This window comes from Condylura cristata, unplaced genomic scaffold (assembly GCF_000260355.1).
Source record: "Condylura cristata isolate star-nosed mole 26May11 unplaced genomic scaffold, ConCri1.0 scaffold00004, whole genome shotgun sequence".
In the NCBI taxonomy this organism is placed as follows: domain Eukaryota; kingdom Metazoa; phylum Chordata; class Mammalia; order Eulipotyphla; family Talpidae; genus Condylura; species Condylura cristata.
This window is the reverse complement of record NW_004567105.1, coordinates 17,135,340-17,144,409: the sequence shown is the minus strand read 5'-3', so window position 1 is coordinate 17,144,409 and position 9,070 is coordinate 17,135,340.

Sequence of the window (9,070 nt, the reverse complement as noted above, 5' to 3'; positions counted from 1 at the left end):
TAATGCATTCTAAGATTTTACCTTCACTCTTATTTGCCAAAGCAGCCAAGTTCCATGAGACTGACCTTCCTGCAGGTGTGAGACCTGTAGCTTGACTTCCCATTTCAGAACCACAGCACACCAGTCTCATGAAATATTTTGCAACAAATGAAAAACATTCTGCCACCAAATTTGGGAAGAGATGTGTCCACTCAAAGAACCACAGGACATTAATATATCCAAGCACGTGAGGCTCCTTCAGCAGGAAAAAAAAAAATTTTAATTCTCTAACACAGAATTTCTAAGATGTATTTAACCACTCTTATTTATTGCCAAGGCTGCCTTAACACAGTGCCACAAACTGGGTGGTGAAGGAAAAGAAGTTTATTGCCTTACAGAACTGGAAGCTGGGCATCCAAGATGAAAGTGTTTTCAGAGTTGGGTGCTTCTTCGTGTGGACATTAGGGACACACGAGAAGCTTTTAAGAAAAAATAATAAATGTATACATAATTATAGATAATTTCAGTTTGAAATATAATACATCATAAATTAATCCAATACCAGATACAAATACAAACATCCTTTGACACATGATCATGGGTCTTCATGTAGTTTGTGTGTGGGTTTGAGGTAGATGCTGTTACTCATAAGTACAGACCTAGCATGGCATTTATGATACTGAAATATAAGTAACTTATATGTCAAGCTTCTTCTCAACTCTGTTTTGATTCCACCAAAGATGCACAACCAATTTTTTCACCCATTTCAAAAAAAAAAATCCATACACACACTGGGCCTTTTGTTAAAGGTCTGAACCAACCAACACTCAACCTCTGGAAATTTCCCCCAGATTAGATTTACCTTAAAGACACTGATGTGTAAGTCTTAGGTCCTAGGAGTCAGTGGAAGCTTAAGATTGTTCTAGAAGGAGTAAGAAACTAGGTTGAAATTGTGACACCCAGCCTGGGCAATGCCTCAGGAGGTCTCTGCAGCAAAGGACCTCTCTCTTCAAAGTTCTGGTAATTTGGGGCATAGTTTATATAATTATTATAGATATTCACTTTTGAATCTGATTTCAAATATATGATTTTGTTCTCTCAAAAATGTTCTCCAAATTCTGTTAAGCTTTAGGTTTTACAAAACTTTCTATTCATCCTAGGTCAATTTATCTAGCATTTACCAAACAAAGCTAGCTCTCCCCCTTGAGAATATTACACACAGCACTCCTCTATAGCAATAATTTTGCATAGAATTATAAATAATTGATTTTCCTACACCTGCACCATGTTAGCCAAAGTCATCTATGTCTAATTCATTTTGTGTCCTTGGTTTCTGAAAGTTACCAGGTATTCACTCAGAATTTTATAAAAGTAGAATGCGTTCACCATAATGTGACCAGAGGGAATAGTATTAGGAGTGTCACCAGGGGTGAAAAATAGGAGTTATCAGCATTACATTTGCCCTCCTCTGACCATGAGGCACGGGAAAGGTTCTTCACATCTTGTTGCCTGGTTATTCTGCCCCTGACTAGGTGAGTCTAGAGAAAGCTTAATTCTGACCACAAGGCAGGGCCTCTAGTCTAATTTTAAGAAAAAATATCAGTACTTATCACTAAATAAAAGTCTGATATCCCATCAGCCTCCATTGTCTATTATATATTGTTCATAATTAATCATCCTTAGACCATAGGAGTTGCTCGTACAATGTCTGGAATATGGATCCTGGATGTGGTAGCATCCGTTGTAGAGAGACAAACGAGAAGATGTGAATGTGGTAACCTTTCCACATACCTTACTTAGAAAAAAGATTTAGAATACGCTATTTTAGAGTGAATTATAGTACTTGCATTGTTTTGTGTAATGTAAATTCTATAACAGGCTCATATTTATGGGTCAGACATTTAATATAATTTCATTCTATTTAATATTTGGAAATATGCATAACAGAAATAAATGTAAGCCATTTAGAATACTTTTTTTTTGTCCTTCTGAAAACCAGGATGCTCTATTTTAAGGTTTGTTCTTCTCAGCAGACAATTCATGCTTTGAAAGCTCCAGAGAAAGATCATTCTTTCTGATTTCAGGAAAGGGACAAACCCTCTAATGCTAACTGGTGGCCTCTGATAGTAACAGAATGAACAGAGAGGTGAAGAAGAGAGACCTTCTAGATGCAGATCAACACATGAGGAGGACGTTGAGTGGTCCAGAAGAGCCAGTCAATGGAAAACTCCAGAAAAAAATGAGTGGGATCAAAGCACAGAGCTGAGGGCCTGGAAGATAATGGAGCAAAGAATGACGGGAAACAGATACAAGAGCTCAGAGGAATAACCAGGCCCTGGGGGAACGAGAGAGGGCAAACGAAGGCAGCAAGTCAAATCAAAGGAAAGGGTAGAGAAAGAGAGGTTTGAAGGATTGGGCACGGCTGGGGGTGAGGACACAGATTTATTTGCATTGTTAATATTTTTGCTCATGTTTTCCATCTAATTCCTTTACAACGTTAGTTTAGAATTTCTTTAAATAGCTCTAAAACAGGATCATAAGCTGGGAGTTATTATAAATCAAACACAAAAGAAAACCACTGCAAACAAGTGGGAGGGTTCGTAGCCCTAATCAGAAAGGCTGTGTCATGTCTCCAAACCCAGTCCCTAAAGACCAGAGCAGTTTGTAATGATAGTGTGTCCATAAAAGGCTGGTTTAATACAATCACCACCCCAATATGAGGAAAACCAAAAAACTGCTTTCAATTCCAAGACCTTCTTTGAAATTTCAAATTCCATTTTGAGACAATGATTCTTATACACCTTAAAGCAACATAACAAACTAAAAGAAGAAACACAAGATTTCAAAAGAAGCTGAGTCAGAATAAAGACAATTCAGGGTTTGGTCTTTTGTCTCATCCCACGCATTCAGGCTTTGTCAGCATGTGAGACCCAGCAGGGCTGAGCCTGCAGGTCTCTTGTAAACAATCTACGTGGAAAAACACCACTCACTCCTAACTAAGTGTTCCAGACCGGGTTAGCCAGTCCTAGGAGTGCCCGCCCACTGCCCCCACTGGTCATTCCATTGGTCTAAGTCCCAGAAACCAGTGCACTTGGCCGATGGCTCTGGAAGCTTATGGGATGGCAGACATTAGCCTTGCTTTGTTTAATATCTGTGTGAAATTCTGCAATTGGGAGTGTTTATGTTCACATGAAAATAAATGTAAACAAAACATCTTATGGTAAACATCTCTCCAGAAAAAAAACATATTCTATCTTTTTACATAGAAAAAAAAAAGGCAGCAGCAACATGTTCATGCTTTTGGCTCATTACGCTGTAAAATTATCTGGAAAACTCTTTAATGCTGCCCTAAGAAATCATTTAATTTGGATTATTTCGGGGTATATGGCTCTCATAAAACTGCTTTGGGCCATTGCATTTTTAATGAAGCTGATTAGATAAAAGGAACAGATACTTCCTAGATTGAAAGCTGTCTCTACAAATGTGGAACAACTATATTTATTTAATTTTAATTTAATTTAACTTAACCAGTGAGCTTATTTATACTCAACCTTCTTCCAAAAAGGATCTGAGGCAGCTCAGCTAGTGTGAAGATCAGAATGTAGAGACCTCATGAAAGCATCTGATTAATATCTAAAACATATAACATGTCCAGATAGTTTTCAGCTATCGATGTGTTAATCTAAGCTTGGAAGGAGCTTTGAAACCAGTGAAATATCAGCTAGCTTCGAACTTGCATTTTCTGTGAGCTATTTTGTCATTTGGAGGCCTGCACAATAAAGCTATTGTTCCTTTAAAGAAAAAAGAAGAGAAAGACAGAAAAGCAACCTTCTGGTGTTGCTTTTGTTCATCTTATCGTATCATATTATTCGGGATCATATGCGGCAAAGTATGGATGTAAGACTGAGCCCTATATTCAGTGCAGGAATTTCTTGGAAAAAAATAACCATCTTAAATGGGTAGCTATGTAAAAAGCAAAAGAGAAATTGTACTGTTCTGTTATTTTGATGAAGTTGGCTTTCTAGTGAGCACGTTTCAAGTCTAATGCTTAACAATAGTAAAACTCAAAGCAGATCATCCAAGTGCTTGTCTTTCCACTCTGCTGCAGGCTGCTTGACTGAAATTATGAGTAGATTCTTCACAAGAAGGAAAAAGTACCAGCTTTAAATAATGTCCTTGTTTCCCATTTTAATTAAAGGAGTCACAGAGAAGTATATTTTGACCAAATTATAATGATTCCATGAATCCTATGGAAATGCAAATATGCCTGAAATTCCCCAAAATACATCTTCTGTATGATTTGAGGACCCAAGATAGAACCAAGAACAAATATCTGTTGCATTCTAAACTCAAAATTGCAACATGCTGAAATTCTGGCGTAGACCAAATTTATTCCCAGAATCCATCTGGGAAGTGCTAGGGGGCCAAACATTTCACAATTGAAAAATATTCATTATATGCTGTGTACCTGTTAACAGAAGCATATTTACAGATGCAACTATCAGTCAGATGCTACTGGATGTTTAGAAGTTTCACGGGTGGTGGGAAGTCCATGGGGATTACAACCAAGATGAAAAAGGACACAAAATGAAGAATGATGTAAAAATAAATTTTAAAAATTAAAAAAAAAAGAAGTTTCACTCGGTTTTCCACCAAGTTTAGTGAATGCTGGTTAATTAGAGTCCATTCTACTACTCCATTCATTTTCCCTAGGACAATCTCATAGACCTCTCTGAGAAAAACAAAAGTTAAGAATGAGCTGAATAACATGTAAGTAACTATGACAAACACAATAATGTCTACAGGGATTATACCACAGCACTGAAGTTCCAGATGTTATGCCATTTTAGAGTGGTGGAGCAACTAGTGTGATATCCTGACAATCAAAACTCAGCTGTGGAAAAGGAAGAATAAGGGGATAGTTTCGTGATGACACTGTGGTTTCTTCTGCTGCTATTTGCTAGAAGATTTAGTTCAGAAAGCGAAAGTTATGTCAGTTCCCAAATTTTTAAAATACGAGGTCTCTTTGGGGAGGCTTCTAAGGAAAGTATTTCCAATTACAGTGTAAGGAGGTTTTGCACCTACCAAAAGGAGTTAGAAAATTCATTACATCACCTTTACATAGCAGTTCAGATCCTCCATACCCACAAACAATATTGTATATGATCAAAGGATGGAATCAAGAGAACAGAGGAAGGAAAGCGGAGATAGTTATTATGGCTTTTGTGCTAAGCCACATACAGATGGGGGTCTATATAATTGAGTGGTTTCTAGACTTAGAGTCACTAAATTTTCATTTGACAAATAAGGTAAAATTAAAAAAAAAGCAAACTCCAATTAACTATTTTATTGTATTTATTTATTGTTCAAGGTCAATGAAAACTTAGTATACAAGACTTAGTATACAAGGTCAAGACTGCTGTGGAGTAAAGCAGCTTCCTAGACCAGCATTTGAAATGAACAGCTGATCATTTCTACTCAGGCAATGAGTTCTTGGGAGATAAACATGAATTGAGAGTATCAAGTCCAACCTGAAGCAGAGCCCTGAATCTGCTATTCCACTAGCTTTGGCTTCTTTTTAATTGATTGACTTTCTGAATCCTCAGTTTCCTCTTCTGCAACGTGGAGATAATGATGTCTACCTTCTACCAGTGTTGCAGTAGGAATCATCTCAAGCATTATAAATGTTTGAAATTCTTAAAAAACCTCCAACATATAAATATATTATAAACATACCTGTCTTGGCAAATTATGTGCACAGAAATGAGGGATTTTACTGAAATATCCATACTCTCTAATTCAGGTTCCCTTCTGATAGCATATATAAAACAGGCAAAAAGTAAGCACACTATTTCAACCAGCCAATAAGAATGAACTTCAAGGTCTCTCTGGTGGCATATTCTCAGCACTAAGAAGCTATGGCAGCCACTGCAGCCTGAGTTTGATCCCCAACCAGGAGCAGCCCACTCCTGCCTCGCTCACTGCTCCTTCCAGCAGTGTATTTCAGTGGATCTGCCTGTTCTGCTCCCCAGTCTCTCTATAGAATCCTCACTACCACCCTCCCCCCATCTGTTCCTTACACCCCCATTCTTGTATGCATAAATAAATAGTTAAAAAAAAAAAAGAAAAAAATGAGCTTTAGAAACCATGCTGTGCACTTCAAGCCACATCCTTTCATTTAGGTTGATTGAATGGGGGTAGATACGTGAATCAAACTAGGTCAGTTGGTTAGTTTCTTGGTAATTTGAACTTGAATCATCAGGATTCTGGGAAATTGGTTGGTGATGCTAAAGCATAGAGCATATGCTACTTCAGAGCTCAGGTAGCCACATTCCAAAGGGTGAACAGAGCATGGGAAAGTGGGTCCACAGACAAAGTAGTGGAAAGATGTATCGGCGATGCAATGGGATGACAGGAAGGCAGACTGGGTTGGGGAGGCAGAGGCAGACTAAGAGGCAAAAAGGCGGAGGGGAGAGCCAATTTGATAAAAGCATTGTTTCTCTTGGATTTTCAGTCCCTTCTTTGAGTCCATCCTGATATTTCACTGTACTTCCACATCCCACACTTCACCAGATATCTTGCAATCTGCAAATGAAGGTATTTTTTCCTTTTTTTAAACTTGTATACTAAGTTTTCAAAGTATACGTTTCATAACTTCATCACATCTTAATTCAGGTAAGTCATGTCAGATAAGCCTGTCAGTGTGATTTCCTGTTTTTTGCAATCAATACAATTGTCAACATATAAGATGAGCAACTTTATCAGTTAGGATTGCTTTTAGGAGCTAGTAAGAGACCCATGGCCACAGCATAAGTACACAGCGTTTATTCTCACAGATTAAAAACATCTGGAGGTAGCAGGTCAGGGTGAAATGGGGTTCACAAAGTGCATCAGGACCTAGGCTCCTTCTCTCCCTCTCTTATATCACACGTATACCTTTGTCCACGAGGCCACCCCACAATCTCAGATAACCGCTTCTACATCTGCGTTCAGACCAGAGAGTGCGTTAAAGAAGAGCTCACCCTCTTCCTTTCTGTGTAGATCACCTTTGCTCACATCACACTGGCCAGCACCTCCTCCGTGCCCAGGAGCCTCAGGAGACCCAAGACCAGGGAAGAGGGAGCTTTATTGTTGGCCAAGCTGGCAGTCCACAGTTCTTATCCCTGGGAGCATTTCTATGTCAATTTTCCCCTATTGCCCCAACATTTGCTATTCCAGGAAGATTATTTCACAACCACAGGTGAGATAGGCAGTGAAGAGTATTTCTTTGCTGGTGTCTTAAACTGATAGACTATAACAAAACAGGTGGTTTAAACAACCAGCATTTACTTTTCACATTTCTTGAGGTTCAGGAGCCTCATATCAAGATGCCAGCTTAGTCAGTTTCCGGCGAGGACACTTCCTGGCTTGCAGACAGTTACGTTCCAGTGTGTCCCCCAAGCCCGTTCTCCAATCAACTCATAGATAGAGTACTAGTTGGTTTACCTGGCTTTTTGGCCCAATCCTGCATGTCCAACATGGTAGTTACCAGCAACCTATGGACACTGAGCATTTTAACATGGCTTATCTGAATTAAAATGCAATGAAAATATGAAACAAATACTTTACTTTGAAAATTTAGTATACAAGTTTAAAATATCTCAAATATTTATTTTTAGACAAAATGTTTCAAAATATTACTTTTCAATTTGAAGTGTATAATATTACTTTTCAGTAATTCTATGCCACGAGTGTAAACTCTTATCTCAGATTTCTTGGAAAGCGAAGAATTTGGGCTATATGATCACAAAGATCACTGACAACTGTCTTTGAACTATGATATTTAACTTAAATACTTCAGGTATGTGTGTAAAATCTTCTGACAAATTTCATGAAACAGCCTAAAATCATAAGGAATTGTTTTTGCATGGTTCCTGTCTTTGAAGTCTTAATGTCTGCCAGAACACACCAGCTTTCTATTTTCTTGGTCATAAAATAACCACAAGTAGAACATGTGCTAGAGTCTTATCACTTGGAAACTCTGCTGACAATGACATTAGCTTTGTGGGAAAAGAAAGGCATTAAAATGATAGAGGTCAATTCTTTATCCAAACACTTGATCAGTTCTAGAACAAAAACACCTCATAGAGATCTGTATATGTCAGGGGGTTAATAAACAAAGAATGATCAAAAATCTAATGACAGAATATCTTCTATATGGTATCACATAAGCCCAGTGACCTTGCTGACCTAAAAGTCTCTGCATAGTAACATTTACCTCAACCTTTAGATTTTACATCAGCACTTTGTGAGTAATGCAAAAACTGTATTTGCTCAGCTCACAGGAATTCTTGAAGCAACTACCTCGAATTCATTGAGTGAATGTCAGTCTTTTTGGCCACAGGGAGGGCAAAACCAATCAGAACATTCCATCTTCTTTGCTGAAGGGAGAGATCCAAGTAATGGTAGGTGACCCAAAAAGAGTCAACAAGAACCTTCCCAGCAATGTTTGAAATGGAAATTCCAAAGGAGAAATTGTCCTCCCTTCAGGTCACGCAAATTTTAAGATGTAACCAAGCCAGATGACACTGAGGAGGTAGAAAAGTGAGTCGGGGTTAAAAGGAAGAAGAAAGGTGGGGTGGTAAGTGACAAAAAAAGTGAAAGTTTATGACTACAGACTCATCCCCACATCTGTTTTTTCTTCCTGGCAACTCATCTAAACTAAATTTCTAGCCACCCTTGCTGTTTAATAATCTAATCACATGATTGAATTGTAGCCAATGGCATATGAACGAAAATGATGGGTACTTTCTAGGACTGACCCATTCAAATCTCTTGCTCTTGATTCTTCACCGTTCACCATGTTGTCTTGTTAGGAACAAATCAGATAGCCTTGAATGCCATGATTTGAAGACAACAGAATGGAGGAAGACAAAATCTACACTGTGAAGAGTTGTGAATTGATCGAAATGCCGTGCTTGGATTTTCTGTCAGCTAGAAATAATCACCTGTCTTCTTTATATATTTTTGGATTTGTTTGTTATAGCAGGTAACAAAGAAATTACCTGCTATATATAGGTGTTATATATAGGTGTGTGTGTGTGTGTGTGTG